We start from the raw sequence: 16,804 nt of genomic DNA, 5'->3' as shown, positions 1-16,804 counted from the left end.
GTTATAAAGATTTAATTACAATGATGATAAATATTGAAAGAAGGGAGTTTTAAAGTACAAAATTTGAAGGCTTCCATGAATTAAGTTCATCACTATCTGAAAAAAAAAAATCTAATGTAGAGAGTAGAAGATAGTAGGAGCTGCCATGAGGGATGGAGACACAGGTGCCTATATTTTAGTAATTCTAATTGTTAGGACCCCTACTACTGCCAATGAACGGGACTTTTATATCATAAAACATCTTTACATTTCTATTATTTAGACTAAAATTCCAGAGATTTCCCCACCACTTTAAGGAGCTCTGTATCGTTAAGCTCAGGAAATCTGCAGAACTTTTCAAAAACTTACACAATCAAATAAAAATAAAAATTGTTTCATAGATGAACTAAACAAAAGAACATTTGTGCTTTAATCACACTGCTCTCTAGTTTCTGAGAAAGCTTTTCTATACCTGTAAAGAATGTCAGTTGGTGATGCTCTCAGGTGTATTTTTGTTTGTTACTTGGTTTCATTCCATTTAGAGTTGGATACTATGGTAAATAAAGTACAAGTATGTGGTCAAAGCCCAGGAAACAGAACATTTAAGGCAATGTTATCATTCTCCAAGGAGTCTGGAGAGTTTAGCATTTTTTTTTTTTTTTAAAGAAAAGGCAGTTTTATTCTGGCTTCGGAGGCCAGGTCATTCTGTTAATCACAAACTGAATTGGTGCGTGGCTGGTAATTACTTTTGTCAATTTACAATTTTAATACTTTCTAAGTTATTGTCTAAAAAGGCAACTAGCTCTGCAGTTACAATAAAAAGCAGCATTCCCCTGATATTTCTCAATTCCACTTCCTCCTCTCTAGAGGCAACCCCTTTTACTTTTTCCCCCAATTTTTTTTAACTTTTATTAATTACACTTTATTCATTTTGTATCCCCCCATAAGCCCCTACCTCCTCCCCTCCCCGTCCCCCTCTCCCCACCTTTCTGCATGCAAGTCCACTGATAGGGGAGGTCCTCCTCTCCTTCTTTCTGATCTTAGTCTATCAGTTCTCATCAGAAGTGGCTGCATTGTCAGGGTTCTAGGTTATCTCCACGGATAGTCCTTGGTTGGAGTATGAGTCCCTGGGAAGTTCCCTGTGTTCAGATTTTCTTGTTCTGTTGCTCTCCAGAAGAAGAAAACAGGAAACAACCTCGGAACCTGCCACAGAGGACCTCTGAAAGCCTCTGCTGTGCAGACTATCAAAGAAGATGCTGAGCCTGATGGCCAACTGACGGGCAGAGTGAATGGAATTTTATGTAAGAAGTGGGAAATAGTAAGAGCTGGAGAGGACAGGAACTCCACAAGGAGTTTAGCATTTCAATCTGATACTTTATGTTCCTCCTTGGTACCAAGAGCTGCCCACCTAGAGTTCTACTCCTCTGCCAAAGGATGAGATCACATCTCAGCTCGCATTGGAAGGCTCCCTTATGGTTTTGTTAAGATATTGCCATGGGAAGAACCTTTCTCTTGTACTCTGCTAAATCTGAATTAGTTTTAGACTGGCCAATTTCAGAATCTGCAGGTGGTAAATGTACGCATGTGGGAACACCTGCATAGACAGAGGTTAGGGATAGAAACAGAATCTGACACTCAGAAATGGTCTTCTCCCAGCACACTTGCTTTATGATTGAAAACACATGTCATACAATGCATACACTGGAAAATTATACAGTGATTATTGAGACTTCCCTGTGTTACATTTTGTATTCTTTTAATTAGAGTCATAGAAGAAAAGACCTAAGTTATATGACTATTTAAGTAAGTGGGAGATTAAAATTTATGTTTTCATTTGTCAATCTGTTTTGAATTGTAGAAAAGGAGAACAATGAAAACATGTACCATCTTCTTCAAACACTGAGTACACATGGAATCTATTTCCATGGTATTTCCTTTATGAATGTCAGGTCCTTGCTAGGTATAATATTTATGTTGTGTTTCAAAGACGATACTCTATTATATTTAGTGGAGTCTCAATGGACTTATTAATTTAACATATTGTCTTACAAGTATGTCAATTTCTCTTCTCTCACTTCTGGATTGCTGTGTCACTGTGGCTAATAAAATATGCTTCGGGATTACTATTCATTTATGCATAAAAAATTAACTCTGCCTTCAAAACTTCCCTAAAGAAAATATTTTTCTGTAAGATTATTATAATCTAACTTTATCTTTCTGATATGTTATGTAAAATTAGTGAAGGTCTGAAGAGATAGCTCAACAGAGAACAGCACTTAATGCTTTGTCATAAGGAGTTTCTAAATCAGAACCTGTGTAGAGCACTGCATAGAATCCTGTAATTCCAGCTTCAAGAGCTGGAATTTTGTCCTAATTTTGTCCTAAATGGATACACACACACACATACACACACACACACACACACACACAGAGAGAGAGAGAGAGAGAGAGAGAGAAATAGTAGAAATATTTTTGCGAAATAATTCACAATTTGACATATACCAGTAATTATTTAAGTCTCTGGGGGAATAATCAGTAAATGAAAGCTAGGGTTTGATACATTTTATCAAAAATATCCCAATTCAAAACATTTAAAAATGTTTAAATATTATGCATATTACAAAGACCAGCATTTTAAATTAACAATTAATGTAAAATAGAATAAAGTTATTTAGTGCAAGATATTGGATGATGGATGAAATATATGTTACAGTACAAGTTTGGCAGAATTATCTTATTTCTTAGAAAAATATTGAAAGGAAGCAGAATTAATGATAAAGTTATATAGGAATATTGCTTTCCAGTAGATAAATGTAGCAAGAGTGTTGTTATGAGAACATTCCTAAAACTGACCAGAGTGGAATGTGACTAGAGAGAATAGTGACTGGGGTATGACACAGTGTTCACCTATTGGACAGAACAAAGATACTAGAAAACTTTAGAAAGCACTGTAAGCACATAGTTTTTCTTTTTGTTTGTTTTGTTTTGTTTTGTTTTTCTATACTTGCAATGCAAATGTATATATATATTCACACCTTAGAGTTGAGGTTCTAGCATTCTAGGGCTGGTTGAATTTTCTAACTCCCCCTGTCATAATAGACCCCTAAATCTTCAATGAGTACCTTTTTTTCCTTTGGAAGGCATGATTTACTAAGAATTTTTATTTACTGCTCTTTCTCTGACAGATCCTACCAATATGTTACCAATAGAATGGAGTTGCACAAATGCTATATTGTACAGTATACTCAGATACTCAGTATCTCTTTGCACTGTATTATGACAGAGGCCAGGGTTTACAAACTGTAGGCAAGACTATAAATGTGAATGATATTTCTTTGTGTGATGACTGTGAATGCTTCTGATTCTTTACTTGTTGTAACACTCTACACCAGATACAGTGCCCACAGTCAGAGTTAACTCTATAGTTAAGCTTGGAACAGTTTACTTGTGTGGGTGTTTCTCATGTTTTGATAGTAGCAAAATTGTTGAATTCAAAGAATATATGAAGAGTGGATGGAAACATCTTACTATTCAAGTTAATTGTTCATTCTTTTAAAAATTAATCATTTTTTATTAATTACAATTTATTCATTTTGTATCTCAGCTGTAACCCCCACCTTCATCCCCTTCTAGTCCTACCCTTCCTCCATTTCCTTTGGTGCCCCTCCCCCTGCCCACTGATAGGGGACATCCTCCTCCCCTTCCATCTGACCTAATCTATCAGGTCTCATCAGGACTGGTTGCATTGTCTTCCTCTGTGGCCTGGTAAGGCTGCTCCTTGTTCAGAGGGAGGTGATCAGAGAGCCAGTCACTGAGTTCATGTCAGAGACAGTCCCTGTACCCCTTACAAGGGAAACCACTTGGATGCTGACCTGCCATGGGCTGCATCTGTTCAGGGGTTCTAGGTCATCTCCATGCATGGTCTGTGGTTGTCCATTCTTCAGTTGTATTATTATATCCTCTTTTGTTTCATGGCTGGGATTGGTTTAATAGTTTTAACCTTTTTATGTGACCTCTACTTCTGTGATGGTTCTTATTCCATGAAAGAAAGCAATAACAGCATACTAGCATTGATTTTTCTGTTTATTTTCAATTATGAATTCAGATAGTAGGTGAAGATAAATAAGACTACTCATATTTTCATTGGACCCACTAAAATCTAAGTACTTGCCTCAGTATTTCTGTGTCCTGACTCCTAAAACTATAACTTCATTCTGTGTTTGTGTGCGTGTGCTCATGCACTCAAACCAGCTACAGATCAAGATTCTCAATCATTCTAATGTTCTAGTTTGTGAAACTGCCTCTAACTAAACCTAAGTAGCTACCAAAACTTGCTGATTCAGCTGGCCTGGTTTACTAGCAAACCCCAAGCCTACTACTGTCTCAGTCCCCAGCATTTGTATTACAGACACATACTGCCACATCAGTGTTTATATGGTAGCTGGGTATTAAACTTTGCAATTTGAGCTATGTCCCCATGACTTCATCTAAAATCTGGCACATGTCTGAGAAAAAAAAAATAATTGGGTGAACTTAATTTACATTCTTAATTTTCAACTTGAGGTTTATTTTTGTTCTATTACTCTTTTATTAATTATTTTTATTTTTATTAATTACAGTTTATTCACTTTGTATCCCCACTGTAGCTACCTCCCTCCTCCCCTACCAATCCCACCCTCCCTTCCTCTTTTCCACCCATGCCCCTCTCCCAGTCCACTGATAAGGGAGGTCCTCTTTCCCTTCCCTCTGATCCTAGTCTATGAGGTCTCATCAGGAGTGGCTTCATTGTCTTCCTCTATGGCCTGGTAAAGCTGCTCCCCACTCAGGGAGAGGTGATCAATCAGTTCCTGTCAGAGACAGTCCCTGTCCCCATTACTGAGAACCCACTTGGACACTGAACTGTCATTGGCTACATCTGTGCAGGGGTTCCAGGCCATCTCCATGAGTGATCCTTGGCTGGAGTATCAGTCTCAGAAGAGACCCCTGTGCCCAGACTTTTTGGATCTGTTGCCCTCCTTGTGGAGCTCCTGTCCTCTCCAGGTCCTACTATCTCCCACTTCTTTCATAAGATTCCCTGCATTCTGCCCAAAGTTTGGCTATGAGTTTTACCATCTGCCATCGATACCCTGCAGGGTAGAGCCTTTCAGAGGCCCTCTGTGGTAGTCTCCTGTCCTATCTTGATTTACTTGTTAGTTGTATGCATCTTACCCTATGTCCTGTTGAATATGTCTCTAATTTATTCTAGTAAAACCTTTTTGATTGCCTTTAAACTTTCCCCTTTTTAATCTGGTTTGTAACTATGCTCTTTATGGTTAAATAGCAACATCTGGCTTTTATCAATTCAAGATATTTTACATTCTTGCTCATTACTATCAATAACAAAAAAAAATTATGCCTTCTCAGAATACCTTGTGCCTCTCTATAGATTTTCTCTCAATCTGTGAGTACTTCTGGCCAGCTCTAGCTTCACCTATAAAGACATTTCTGTCTTCTGAATGGCACAATTTTATGATATTGGAAAGAGCCAAACATGGATCATTTTTAAAAGAGAATTTGTTGTACTATTCTGGTCTTACCTTGTTCATGATTCACACCTAAGTGTCTTGTTACTGTCCCACAATTCTCCCATTTTTACCTCATTTAATATAAAATATCAGTTTCAGTTCACTTCCAGCTTTTGGTCACAGAATACCATGAACAAATTTGCTTTCTTTTTTCCTTTTCTTTTAGGGTTTTTTATTCTTTGCTAAATTTGAACTGTAGAATAATATTCCTCTGGCTGCTTAAATGAGAATTGCCACCACCATCCACCAACAGGCTCATTTGTTGGAATACTTGGCATCCAATTTGTGGAACTCTTTGGAAAGTGTTAGAAGATATGAACATGTTAGAGGAAGTTTGTCACTGGAGGTGCACTTTCAGCTTTCAGATGTTTCTCTAGCCTCAGTGTCCTGGCTCTATGCTTCATAATTCCTGATCAAGAATTGGTCTCTCAGCTGTCCTTGCCACCATGTTTTTTCTATGCCATGATGTTTTGTCACAACAATAGAAAAGTAGTTAACACAGCTGGGATACAAAGTTAATAAACTGTAATAAAATTAAATAAATAACAAATAATAAAAGAAAAGTAGATAACAGAGCACCCATGCTGATAGTATTAAATACTTCTTCCTGAACTCTCAACTTCTAAAATGATTGTTTTCATCATTTCAGACTGTACTTGTGCATATTTCTTCTGCCACATGTCATTTCACTTCTATATTATTTTTGTTCTAGAAGATCATTCCTCTTTGTGGTGTGTGAAGAAGGCAGGTTTCATATTATAAGATAGACATGTGTTATGATCAAGAAACATACTCATTGTTTTTGAAAAAAGTATGGGAGTTTAATCCCATCATAAAATTTTCAGATATATGCATCCTAACTCTGATACCCCTTGCTTCTCAAGTTAGACTTTGGAAAGAATATATAATTTTCTGGAGCTACCTTACAATGGCATCTTATAGCTTACCTTTAGTTTCTTCTGTTCATTAGCTATCAGATACAGAATATTGTTTGATAAACTTATAAAAAGCTTTAGCTTCCATTCTCTACTTTAAATTTAGTGTTGATTACTTTTATACTTCCATTGTCTTTCTCCGGTGTATTTATAGAACTCAGCCATCTCATTTTTTTTTTAGTGTATAATTAGCATTAAAAAAAAAAACCTCTGAATTTCCTGATATAATTCTAAGAACTGCTCTGTACTTTACTGAGCATTTCTCCATCTGTGAAATGCATAACACTGGTGCCATTACAGTTTTCCAGGGACTGTCAGTAGTCTATATATCATCATTGACAGGATTATCATTGCCAGTTACACAGCTGGTAATTCTACAACAAATTCCACATTCACAATGGCTTCCTAAGGCCACAGTTTGCAGAAACTCTTCATTCAAAATCTCCTGTGTATAGAAGTCAGAATGTTAGTTCACCCAGGTGTTTTACTGGGGAAGAAAAAATATTCTAGTTAATAAGAAAACAAGTGTTACAGCGAGGGAAACATGCATATGACTCAGTTGCAAATAAGACATTTTCTTTCCTTTTACTTTCTTTCTTTCTTTCTTTCTTTCTTTCTTTCTTTCTTTCTTTCTTTCTTTCTTTCTTTCTTTCTTTCTTTCTATTTCCGTGAACACAGGTATAAGAAAGAACCTCAAAAGTGTACAAAGATTTGAAAAGTGATTAGGATTTTTCTTCTCTGCATTGATATTTCATTAGAAATAAAGTACCTCTGGGAATGGAGCATAATTTTGACACATCAACTCTCACAACCTGAGTCAAGGAAATTCTTAGAGAAATGTCAGCCCTATGCTTCAAGCAGCCAACACTCCTGACATGTGGAAGAATAATTATCTCTCCACTGCTTAGGGTGTCAGTTCCACCAGAACAGGAGGCACATCAACAAGGCTGTGAAGAACTGGGAGTGAAGAAACACACTTACCTTTAGACATATCCTTTAGGAACATTCCACTTGACATTCATATAGAAATCAATGTACACAAATTAAGATGGGGCTTGAAAGTGAACCCCTGCACTGAAATCAAAACTAACCAGAGTCTACAATTTTTTACATGTACCATAAAGAGAACAAGTACGACTAATAGCAACTTTATACCTTACCGATTACTGTGCTCATATTGTGTTTGGATTTTTCTGCCATCCTAGTGCTTTTTTCTATTGCTAGACTATCCAATATTCATTGTTTCTTTCTGTAAATAATTATTACATATGTCTTTGTTGTACCAGAACTTTATTTTTGCTCATCATTTTCTTTCATGATTGTGTATGTTGTATTCCTCTCAGTTGTTTCATAGCCTATCATATGCTAATCACTACCAAGTATCATTGAGTTAGTCGTAAGCTGATGTGTTCATTCCAGCCCTAAAGCTAGGACTGACATTAGTACTGAAGCAAATGTTTTCCAAGAGGAAAGGTCTAGAGACCTACAAAAAGTTTGTAAAGGAAGAAAGAACAGAGAAACGTGTTAGGCTTATGGAACATCATACACAGCATATTGTCATATGAAACACACCGTTTGTCTTGCAAACCAGTTCTCTAGATCTGGTTTTCAACACATACTACAGTTTTTAAAGTAAGTATGTTATAAATTAATTTTACTCTCTCACATTAGAATATTAATTCTGTAGTTTTTATTTGTTCACTAGCATCTGGTCACAGCCAAAAAATCAAGGCAGTGTTGTTGAACACCCGATCATGCAGAGTGCACCTTTAATTATAGGCATAAATCCAGTTAATTAGAATATAAAAAGTATTCCGATTGATACCTTTTATTATCTTGGGAGGTTTGCCCTGTAGGAGTTGCTTTAGAACTCAAAACTGCTTAAGAAACTAAATGTTTTAGGCTGTAATTAATGAATAACTTGTCATCAATCAATGTATTACTATGCCATATTCTGTATGTTAGGAGTATCCATTCTGTGTGCTAATATTTTGTTAAATATACAGCAAACATATGGCAAGCATTATCATGATGTAATTTATGAATTTGGGAAAAAGGTTATTGAATGGTTACAGCTTTAGTAATGTTTACTAGTAAATGTTTACTAGTAATGTTTACTAGTAGTGTCTTTTTCATTGGTTTCCTCATGTATGAAGAGATGTGAACAGATTCTATGACATTACTCGTTTGACTCTAATATAATCAGAATTGATAAATGTTGGTATTCTTTCTGAATTTTTCATGCATTTGTATAGATTAAGCTCAAACAAGGTAGATTAGAATCTATGATATGCAATCAAAGAAAACAGAGCATGTTTTAATTGGAATCCTCCACATCATCAATTTCTCTTTCATGAAGTTCCCTTTCAATTGAAACTTAGAGAACAACTATACCACTGTCTGATTGTTATCAGAGTTAATAAAAATAACAAAAATAAATTGATGTGCCTTGAAATGTGACAGGTTTACATGTAAAAATGTAGAATGTTATAAATTGGGAATATGATCGGATTCTTAATATGTCAACAAGGGGGCAGAAATGCTGTCATGTGAAGCAACATATTCTATATGATACAGCAATATGTTAATAAACCAACATCAATGTACAAATGAGGGAGAAACCAATCTTGTTTTTGTTTATTTTTTGTTTTTTTAGGATGACACTTATTTATTTATTTATTTATTATCATTATTTGTTACAACTTCTTCCATTTGTATCCGGGCTGTAGCTCCCTCCCTCGTTCCCTTCCAATTCCACCCTCCATCCCTCTTCAAGCCCCTCTCCAAGTCCACTGATAGTGGAGGCCCTTCCATCTTACCCTAGCCTATCACATCTCATCTAAACTGGCTGCATTGTCTTCCTCTGTGTCCCTGCAAGGCTGCACCCTCCAGGAGGAGGTGATTAGAGAGCCTACCACTGAGTTCATGTCAGAAACAGCCCTTGATTCCCTTACTAGGGAACACAATTGGAAACTGAGCAACTTATGGGCTGTATCTGAGCAGGGGGTCTAGGTCCTCTCTGTTCATGGTCTTTATTTGGAGTGTCAGTCTTTGCAGGACTCCGTAGGCCCAGTGTTGTTCGCCGGAGTTCCTGTCCGTTCCTGGGCTTTCTAACTGCCTCTTCTTCTTTAAGGTTTCCTGCACTCTGCCCAAAGTTTGGCTATGAGTCTCAGCATCTGCTTTCATACCCTGCTGGGTAGAGTCAAATTTGTTTTTATAATCTATGTTTCTCATAAACAACTACATATTAGATAAAGAGTTCTCTTGACTTCACCAAATTTCATTTGGAGGTTTATATTTGACGTTCACTAGTTTCTGTCTGGCTTGAGCCTGGCACGTGTTTGGGAAGCACACTGACAAAGATAAAGAAATAGAGTTTTAAGCTGCAAGAGGGTCTTTTTTAAAAATAATTTATTTAATTTAATTCTCTGTGGGTTGGCATGAAGGTGTCAGAATATATGGGACTGGAGTTAGAGACACTTGTGAGCTGCCTTGTCGTCGCTGGGAATTGAACCCAGGTCCTTTAGAAGTACAGCTAGTGCTCTTAACCACTAAGCCATCTCTCCAGCCCCCAAGATAAAGCTTTAAATAAGCCTCCACCAAACCAGAAGTACACACAGATTGAGAGGCAATCTATACAGAGGCACAAGATGTTCTCAGAATGCATATTTTTCTTGTTGTTCATGTAGATATGTTAGCACTTTTCTGTTTTGTTCTTCATTAATTTATTTACTAACTCTATATCCCCATTGCAAACCCCGCTATCGTCTCCTCCCACTCTCCCTGTTCTCCCCCACACAACGCTCCTCCCCTTCTCCTCAGAGAAGGAAAAGACCCCCCTCCAACATGGGTACCAATCTACCCTGGTACACCAATTTACAGTAGGACTAGGTGAATTCTCTCCCACTGAGGCCAGAAAAGGGAGCCCCGCTAGAGTAATGTGATCCAAAGAGAGGTAACAGAATCAGAGACAATTCCGGCTCCAATTGTTAGGCAACTCACTTGATGACCAAGCTGCACATCTGCTACATATTTTTAGAGGCCTAGGTTCAGGCCATGGATACTCTTTAGTTGGTGGTTCAGTCTCTGTGAGTCCGCAGTGGTCTTGGTGAGTTTCCTCTGTAGGTCTTCTTATGGTGTCCGATATGCTCTCTCAGTCCTTTCTCCCACTCTTCCACAAGATGCTATGAGCTCTCTTTATTGTTCAGATGTGGGTCTCTACATCTGTTTCCATCAGGTGCTGGAAGAAGCCTTGCACAAGACAGTTATGCTAGGCTTCTGTCTTCAAGCATACCAGAGAATCATTAAAAGTATCAAGGCGATACAAAGTGAATAAAGTGTAATTAATAAAAATAAAAAAATTTAAAAAAGTATCAAGGGTTGGCACTCTCCCATAAGAGGGGTCTCAAAATGGGCCAGTTATTGGTTGGCCATTCCCTCAATCTCTACTCCACCTTTAGCCCTGAACATCTTTTAAACAGGGCAAATTTGGGGCCAAAACTTTTGTGGCTGTGTTGGTGTTCCTCTTCCTCCACTGTGAGTCCTGCCTGGCTCCAGGAGGTGGCCACTTCAGGCTTCATATCACCTGCTGCTAGAAGTCTCTGCTATAGTCAGGCCCATAGATTCCTGGTAGCCTCCCCCTTCCCGTGTCTCTGGTTCATCCCAAAGATGACCCCCACTAATTTCTGTTCTGTCTCTCAGCCCTTGCCACACCTGCTTGCTTCACATTTGATTCCACTCCCATTCCCCTCCTAATGCTTTCTCCCACCCAGGTACCTCCATCCATCCACTTTTGATGTCTTCTTACTGAGTGAAACTCAAGCATCTTCCCTTGGATTCTCCTTGTTAGTTAAGTTCCTTGGGTCTGTGAATTTTAGCTTTGTTATTCTGTACTTTATTCCTAATATCTGAGTACATACCATTCTTGTCTTTCTGGGTCTGGGTTACCTCACTCAGGGTATTTTCTAGTTCCATCTATTTACCTGCAAATTTTATGCTGTTCTTGTTTTTCATAGCTGAATAGTATTCCTTATGTAAGTATAGCACATTTTATTTTTACATTTTTTAGTTGAGGAACATCTAGGTTCTGGCTATTATGAATCAAGCTGCTATGAATGTAATTGAATAAGTGACCTTGTTTTATGAGGAAGCATCTTTTGGGTATATTCCCAGTAGTGGTATAGCTAGCTAGGTCTTGAGGTAGAACTATTTCCAATTTTTTTAAGAAACAGCCAGGTTGATTTTTAAAGTCATTGTACAAATTTGCATTCCCACCAGCAATAGAGGAGTGTTTCCTTGCTTCGTATCCTCAACAATATGTGCTGTCATTTGAGTTTATGACTGGTGTAAGATGGATTCTCAGTCATTTAATTTGCATTTCCCTGATGGCTAAGGACACTGTGCATTTCTTTAAGTGCTTCTCAGCCATTAAAGATTTCTCTGTTGAGAATTCCCTGTTTCACTCCATGTCCCATTTTAGTTGGGTAATACAGTTTGTTAATATTTAATTTCTTGAAGTCTTTACATATTTTAGCCCTCTCTAGGGTATAGGACTGTTGAAGATCCTTTCTCCAGTCAGTAGACTGCAATTTTGTTCTACTAACAGCATAGTTTGCCTTCAGAAGCATTTTGGTTTCACGAGGTTCCGTTTATTGATTAACACTTTCTTTTTTAATTTTTTAATAATTTTTGAGAATCTTTTGGATATATGCCTAGGAGTGGTATAGCTGGATCTTGAGGAAGCGCTATTTCTAGTTGTCTGAGAAAGTGCCAGATTGCTTTCCAGAGTGGTTATACAAGATAACATTCCCACCAGCAGTGGAGGAGGGTTCCCCTTTCTCCACAACCTCTCCAGCATGTGTTGTCTCTTGAGTTTTTGATCTTAGCCATTCTGATGGCTGTAAGGTGAAATCTTAGGGTTGTTTTGATTTGCATTTCCCTGATGGTTGAGCATTTCTTTAAGTGTTTCTCTGCCATTCGATATTCCTCTATTGAGAATTCTCTGTTTAGGTCTGTACCCCATTTTTAATTGCATTACTTGATTTATTGCCTATTAACTTCTTTGGTTCTTTATATATACTGGATATTAGCCCTCTGTCAGATATAGGGTTGGTGAAGATCTTTTCCCAATCTGTAGACTGACGTTTTGTTCTGAGGACAGTATCCTTTGCTTTACAAAAGCTTTTCACTTTCATGAGGTCCCATTTATTGATTGTTGCTCTTAGAGCCTGTGCTGTTGGTGTTCTGTTCAGGAAGTTGTCTCCTGTGCCAATGAGTTCAAGGGTATTCCCCACTTTTTCCTCTAAGTGGTTTAGTGTGTCAAGTTTTATATTGAGGTCTTTGATCCACTTGGACTTTAGTTTTTGCCTAGATGCTCCTCAGTGGAGGAATGGATGCACAAATTGTGGTATATCTACACAATGAAATATTACTCAGCAATAAAAAACAAGGAAATTATGAAATTTGCAGGTAAATGGTGGGATCTCGAAAAGATCATCCTGAGTGAGCTATCCCAGAAGCAGAGGGAGGCACACGGTATATACTCACTCATATAGACCTATAATATCAGATAAACCTACTAAAATCTAATCAAGAGGGAAGACTCTTGCTAAAATGCTCAATTCTTATCCAGAAAGGCAAAGAGGATGGACATCAGAAGAAGGAGAAAAGAGGGAACAAGTCAGGAGCCTGACACAGAGGACCTCTGAAAAGCTCTGTCCTGCAGACTATCAATGTAGATACTGAGACTTATGGGCAACCTTTGGGCAGAGTGCAGGGAATCTTAGGATAGAAGTGGGAAACAGTAAGATCTGAAGAGAACAGGAACTCCATAAGGAGAGCAACAGAACCAAAAAATCTGAGCACAGGGGTCTTTCCTGAGACTGCTATTCCAACAAAGGACTATGCATGGAGAAAACCTAAGACCCCTGCACGATGTAGCCCATGGCAGTTCAGTATCCAAGTGGGTTCCATAGTAATAGGAACACGGACTGTCTCTGACATGAACTGATTGGCCTGCTCTTTAATTACCTCTCCCTGAGGGGGAAGCAGCATTACCAGGTCACAGAAGAGGACAAGGCAGCCACTCCTGATGAGACCTAATTGACTAGAATCAGAGGAAAGAAAAGAAGTCTTCCCCTATCAATGGACTTGGGGAGGGGCATACATGCAGAGGGTGGAGGAAGGGAGGGATTGGGACAGGAGGAGGAAGGGAACCACGGGGGGCGGGGATGCAAAGTGAGTAAAGTGTAATTAATAAAGAAAAAATAAAATTTAAAAAATTAAAAAAAATATTTTTTCTATTAATCACAGGTTATTTACTTTGTATCCCAGATGGGGCCCCCTGCTTCATTCCTTCCCAGTCTTATTTTCTCTCCCTCATCTCCTCCACACCCCTTTCCAAGTCCACTGATAGGGAAGGTCCTCCTCCCCTTCCATCTGACCAGAGCTTATCAGGTATCTTCAGGACTGGTTGCAATGTCCTCCTCTGTGGCCTAGGAAGGCTGTTCCTCCCTCAAGGGTAGTGGGTGGGGAGGCCAAAGAGCCTGCCATTGAGTTCATGTCAAAAATAGTCCCTGTTACCATTACTAGGGTACCCACTTGGATACTGAGCTACCATGGGCTACATCTGAGCAGGAGTTCTAGGTTTTATCCATACATGGTCCTTGGTGGAGTATCTGTCTCAGAAAAGACCCCCGTGCCCAAATATATTTGGTCCTTGTGAAGCTCCGGTCCTCTCCAGGTCATACTAACACTGCCTTCATTTATATGATTCTCTGTACTCTGCTGAAGCTTTGGTTATGAGTCTCAGCATCTGCTTTGATACACTGCTAGGTAGAGTCTGTCAGAGGTAGGCTCCTGTCCTGTTACTTGTTTTCTCCTATGTCTAATGCACATCCCATTTGTCTTTCTAAGTGAGGATTGGTCATCTTACCCCGGGTACTCTTTCTTGTTTATCTTCTTTAGGTGTATAGATTTTAGTATGTTTATCCTATCTTATAATTCTAGTACCCAATTATAAATGAGTCTATACCATGTGTGTCTTTCTTCTCCTGGCATAAAATTTGCCTACAAATTTTATGATTTCCTTGTTTTTAAATGCTGAGTAGTTGTCTCCTGTGCCAATGAATTCTAGGCTGTTCCCCACTTTTTTTTCCAACTGATTTAGAGTATCTGGTTTTATGTTGAGGTCCTTGATCCACTTGGACTTTAGTTTTTTGCAGGGTGATAAATATGGATCTATTTTCATTTTTCTGCATATAAACATCCAGTTGGACCAGCACCATTTGTTGAATATACTGTCTTTTTTCCATTGAATGGATTTGGCTTCTTTGTCAAATACCGAGTATTCATAGGTGTGTGGGTTTATTTCTGGGTCTTCCATGCGGTTCCATTGATCCTCCTTTCTGTTTCTATGCCAATACCATGCAGTTTTTATTACTGTTGCCCTGTAGTACAGCTTGAGATCGGGGATGGAGATACCTCCAGATGATCTGTTGTTGTACAGGATCATTTTGGAGATTCTGAGTTTTTTGTTTCTCCATATGAAGCTGAGAATCTTTTTTTCAAGGTCTGTAAAGAATTGAGTTGGTATTTTGATGGGAATTGCATGGAATCTGTAGATTGCTTTTGGCAGGATGGCCATTTTCACAATGTTAATCCTACCAATCCATGAGCACGGGAGATCTTTCCATCTTCTGAGATCTTCTTCGATTTCTTTCTTCAGAGATTTGAAATTTTTCTCAAACAGGTCTTTCAACTTCCTGAACAGAACACCAACAGCACAGGCTCTAAGAGCAACAATCAATAAATGGGACCTCATGAAATTGAAAAGCTTCTGTAAACCAAAAGACACCATCATCAAAATAAAACGACTGCCTACAGATTGGGAAAGAATCTTCACCAAACCTTTATCTGGCAGAGGGTTAATATCCAGTATATATAAAGAACTAAAGAAGCAGAAAAGCAACAAACCAAGTAATCCCATTAAAAAATGGGGAATGGAGCTAAACAGAAAATTCTCAAAAGAGGAACATCAAATGGCAGAGAAACCCTTAAAGAAATGCTCAACTTCATTAGCCATTAGGGAAATGCAAATCAAAACAACCCTGAGATTTCACCTTACACCCATCAGAATGGCCAAGATGAAAAACTCAAGTGACAACACATGCTGGAGAGGTTGTGGAGAAAAAGGAACCCTCCTCCATTGCTGGTGGGAAGGTAAATTGGTACAACCACTCTGGAAGTCAATCTGGCGCTTTCTCAGACAATTAGGAGTAGTGCTACCTCAAGACCCAGCTATACCACTCCTAGGTATATACCCAAAATTTGCTCAAGTACATAACAAGGACATTTGTTCAACCATGTTTGTAGCAGCTTTATTTGTAATAGCCAGAACTTGGAAACAACCCAGATGTCCATCAACAGAGGAATGGATACAGAAATTGTGGTATTTTTACACAATGGAATACTACTCAGCAATCAAAAGGGAGGAAATCATGAAATTTGCTGGCAAATGGTGGGATCTAGAAAAGATCATTCTGAGTGAAGTATCCCAGAAGGAGAAAGACAAACTTGGTATATACTCGCTTATATAGACCTACAAGATATGATAAACATAATGAAATTTACACACCTAAAGAAGATAATCGAATAAGTGGACATGGGTGAAGATGATCAATCCTCATTTAGAAAGACAAATAGGATGTGCATTGAATGTATGACAGGAGTCTACCGCAAAAGGCATCTGAAAGACTCTACCTAGCAGTGTTTCAAAGCAGACACTAAGACTCATAACCAAACCATGGCAGAGAGCAGAGAATCATATGAAAGAAGGGGAGTTAGTATGATATGGAAAGGATAGGAGCTCTACAAGTACCAAATATATCCAGGCACAGGGCCTTTTCTGAGACTGACATGCAACCAAGGACCATCTATGGATATAACATAGAACTTCTGCTGGGATCTGGCCCGTGGTAGCTCAGTAACCAAGTAGTTTTCCAAAGTAAGGGGAACAAGGACTATTTCTAACAGGATCTGAAGGGCAGTCTCTTTGTCCTCCCCCCCCAGGGGAGGAGCAGTCCTGTTAGGCCACAGAGGAGGACTTTGCAGCCAGCCTTGAAGATACCTGATAAAACAGGGTCAAATGTAAGGGGAGGAGGTCCTCCCCTATCAGTGGACTTGGAAAGGGGCAGGGAGGAGACCAGGGAGGCAGTTGGGGAGGGGGAGGGAATGAGGGAGCGGGATACAGCTGGGACACAGAGTTAACAAATTGTAACTAAAAATAAAATAAAATAAAATAAAATAAAATAAAATAAAATAAAATAA

The sequence above is a fragment of the Psammomys obesus genome, unplaced genomic scaffold (assembly GCF_907164565.1).
Source record: "Psammomys obesus unplaced genomic scaffold, mPsaObe1.curated_primary_1811, whole genome shotgun sequence".
NCBI lineage: Eukaryota > Metazoa > Chordata > Mammalia > Rodentia > Muridae > Psammomys > Psammomys obesus.
The sequence above is the reverse complement of the archived record's forward strand: the minus strand, read 5'-3'. Positions refer to the sequence as shown.